The sequence below is a fragment of the Rhamphochromis longiceps genome, linkage group LG1 (genome assembly GCF_057381845.1).
Source record: "Rhamphochromis longiceps isolate RC_006_pf linkage group LG1, R_longiceps_female_GT1.1, whole genome shotgun sequence".
Taxonomy (NCBI): Eukaryota; Metazoa; Chordata; class Actinopteri; order Cichliformes; family Cichlidae; genus Rhamphochromis; species Rhamphochromis longiceps.
This window is the reverse complement of record NC_140557.1, coordinates 39,373,083-39,376,812: the sequence shown is the minus strand read 5'-3', so window position 1 is coordinate 39,376,812 and position 3,730 is coordinate 39,373,083. Positions and strand designations below refer to the sequence as shown.

The following is a 3,730-nucleotide window of genomic DNA, read 5'->3' as shown; positions in this document are numbered from 1 at the left end:
GCTTGCCCCTCGCTTCCTGGGTCCTTTCACCATCCAACGCATCATCAATCCTGTTTCTGTGAGGCTGCAACTACCGGCTTCTATGAGGATTCATCCTACGTTCCATGTTTCTCAACTGCAGCCAGTCTCTCACAGCCCGCTGTGCCCACCCGTGGAACCTCCTCCGCCCGCCCGGGTGGTGGACGGGGGTCCTGTCTATTCAGTCCGGCGGCTGCTGGATGTGCGCCGTCGTGGCCGAGGTTTCCAGTTTCTGGTGGACTGGGAGGGGTATGGCCCGGAGGAGCGCTCTTGGGTCTCGAGGGCCTTCATTGTGGACCCAGCGCTTATTGTGGATTTTTACAGGAGGCATCCTGACAAGCCTGGAGGACCGCCGGGTGGCGTTCCTTGAGGGGGGGATACTGTTAGGAGGTGGTGGGTAGGTGTACTGTTGTTGTTTGGGTTTTGTTTTCCTTTTGGTTATAGGTAGGCGAGGCGGGGCTTGATGGCATTCCAACACACCTGCGACGCATCGGACGTCATCAGTGAGCGCTTTTAGGGAGCAGAGTCACGGACGTCTGGTGTCGGAGTATTATCGCTGTCACAAGTGGTAACGAGTTAGCACAGGCTGCATCTGTTGATTTTACGCTGTGGAGCTGTATGTTTTAAAGGATCCACGGTTCGCCTACTTTTCTTTGTCTTAGCCTGTTCCATCGCCTGCCCGCCTACCTAGGATTTTGTGTTGGCTATTCTGGATCCGTGACGGAGTGCTACGTACCATCAGGCGGCGATCACCGCAGCGGCTGTGGTTTGGGTGGTCAAGTAAGCTCTCCAACTCTCTCCGTCCACTTGTGTTTAACGTTCGGCTATCAACGGTATGCCATAAACCCTGTTTTGTTCCCTGTTGTCAGGTAGCTCCGGTGCGTCTGCTACCTACCTGTATGCTTCGGCTCCATCTCATCGCCTCGGTGTTTTCCTGCTGGCACATTTTTATTTATCACTGTATATAGCCCCTTTCCCTTGTAAATATTCCCCCTTACTTGTGTATATATAAAACTTGCATCACCAACTATTCTGCGTCCGTGTGTGTTTCTGCCACGTAATCCATCTGTGTAATCCAGCTAACCTAACATTTAATGTTGTAGAACAGAAATGTCTAAAAAAGCTACTTCTGTTTATTTTTTGCTTGTTTGTTTGATTTTACATTTCTATGATTTAGTGAAAAACAATCATAAGTTTCAAAGACTTGTAGTGGCAAATAATCAAAGATTGAAGGTCATATTTAACATCCTTATCCCTACTTTTACATGTTCCGTTGAACTTTAAACAAAAGGCAGTAATTTTCAAAAATATGACACTTTAACCTTAAAAACTGATGTATGTTTGGGCTTTTCTATTTTCTTCTGTCTATCTAAACACAAAACTGATTAATGATGCTTTAAGTCATTCAAGCACATTGACAATTAACCATCAATCATTCGTTCCTTACAGATAGTACTCAGTCATCTGTAACACACAGTTTCATAATCCACTGTGCTATAAAAGTCAATCTGTGGATTCACTTTATTGATGTTTAAGTTTATCATATGTAAAGCATTTTTAAATCTTTTTAAGCTATAGTATCCTTCAGACAAGCTCTCATCACTAAGAGGCCAGGGGAGCAGCCATGCATACGATGCAAGAACCCAAAACATGAATATTTATGTAACTGCTTAACACTTAACCCTTCCACTGTAGTACATCAATACCACAAAGCTTGTGTTACATTCTGTGCTGCTACAGAGAAAAAAAGGTCAATGAGGAGCCAGGATGTAGCTGAGTGATTTACTTTTGCTTCCTTTGGAATTCTGTGAGCTGATGGAATGACGTAGGCAGTAACACACAGTGCAGAGCATGTTCAGGCAGCTATCAATTATTAATCAACAGTTGTATTTTTAGGGATATTTTATCAATTATCAATAGGCAAGAAGTCAGCCTCTGCCACCGGCAAACATACTTATCATTCCCATGACATGTTGGAGTTATATGTGCAGCGGAAGGTTTGACGGACAGATCGCCATTCTGTTACAGGACAGAGAGACAGACATTCATGCTCACATAAACACCATTTTTCAGTGTAATTAGCCAGTTGGAAATATTAAAAGGTTTGCTGGAAGTGTTCAAAACAGAACAGAACACAGCAAAAGTCCTGCAGTGCTTTATGTGCTCTACTTCGTTACTGTGGTAACATCTATCCCAGTCTACCTGGCCCTATGTGACAGCATAAATGTCCCTGTCACGGCTGGACGATCCTCCCCGGACAACCTGCCGGTAATGTCTTTCTCTTTGTGAGTGTGTTTCTCTCTGTCCCTGTGTCTGGCTGTTTTATGTAAGCTTGTGCTTCCAGGAGAGTGAGATCATGGTGGCCTCTGACCTGGAAGCAGCTCCGCACGACAGCCAACACAAGTGCGCCTAATTGTCCATGCAGCTGCCGCTAACCATCCTCCATTTTGGGCTGAGGTATTTAACGGTGTGTCCTGACAGCAGTCAGCACTGGATCGTTGCACTATGCCTGGTACTGTGAGCTCTTTTGATAGTGATTTTGATAGTGACTAGGAAGCCTCCTCACCTGCTGTGTCACTCACCTTTTCTAGGAGTTTGTGGACGGAGAGGACGGTCCGGGGAGAAGAAGCAGGTTGGATTTTCACGAGTGAATGGAGCTGCACTACCACTGGGATCTGGGGAAGAGAACACCATTCGAACTTTGCACCTTTTTCACATTTGGAACAGTTTTTTGGTTACTGTAAATAAAACGCACTGTCTCCAGTCAACTCGAGCTCCGTGCCTGGGTCCTTTCGTCCCGCTAACCTTGACAGTTACAGTCAGGTCTGATTATCTAGGAACAGTGATGAACTTTTCTACCTTTGGCTTTCCTACCAAAATGAGTGCATTGAAGACTCATCCAAACAGTTAAAAAAACAAACAAATCCAAATCTAAAACTTTGTCTCAGTTCACGTCAGCGTTCATGATTAAACAATAAGAAAGAGACTGAGCAAAAATGGCTTCCATGGGAGAGCTCAAATGCAGAAAAACACTGCTGACCAAAGGAACACGAAGGCTCATCTCACATTTGCCAAAAAAGATATTGAAGACCATCTAATTTAATGTTTTGAGTGGCCCGGGCAGAGTGCGGACTCAAATCAGACTGAGACGCTTTGGCATGGTCGTAAACGGGCTGTCAATCACTGAAATCCCTCCAATTTGGGTAAATGACAACAATTCTGCAAAGAAGAGCAGGTCACGAAAACTGTCACAGCCATGTGAAAGACTCATTGCCAGTTATCACAAACATTTGATTTCAGTCTTGTTACCAAGGGTGGCACAACCACTTATCAGGTTAAGGGGGCAATTATTTTTTCATAGATGGTAGGCGGGTCCGGATTACTTTTTTCTCTTAGGAAGGGGCAAATGCTTTTTCACAGCACTGCATTTAACATTAGAGTCCTTTAAAATAACAAATACAGGATTTGTTGCATGTGTGTCTTGCAAACCTGTATCTGTCCTAAAATAAGAAAGTAAGTGTTTTGGCAGGTTAATGGCCCATTTTTGCTCACCCTCACAGTGCGGCCTGGATGGGGACATGAGTGTACAATTGTGTGTCTTAATCACTATTTCAGTTATATATCAGTGCAGGAGATTCAGCAACAGCTTAAAAAGATCAGCTTCTGGAGAAAGTGTAGGATTTCTTCTGTTCCCGGCAAGTCCTGATGTATC

General features: G+C 44.6%; 1 long non-coding RNA gene across 1 annotated transcript; it reads left to right on the top strand.

The window, feature by feature from the left end:
• Positions 1–1,038, top strand: LOC146679182 (uncharacterized). Its single transcript, XR_014912583.1, has 3 exons — positions 1–586; positions 681–798; positions 888–1,038. It is a non-coding gene; the product is annotated as an uncharacterized LOC146679182 (long non-coding RNA).
• The last annotated feature ends 2,692 nt before the right edge of the window (positions 1,039–3,730 follow it).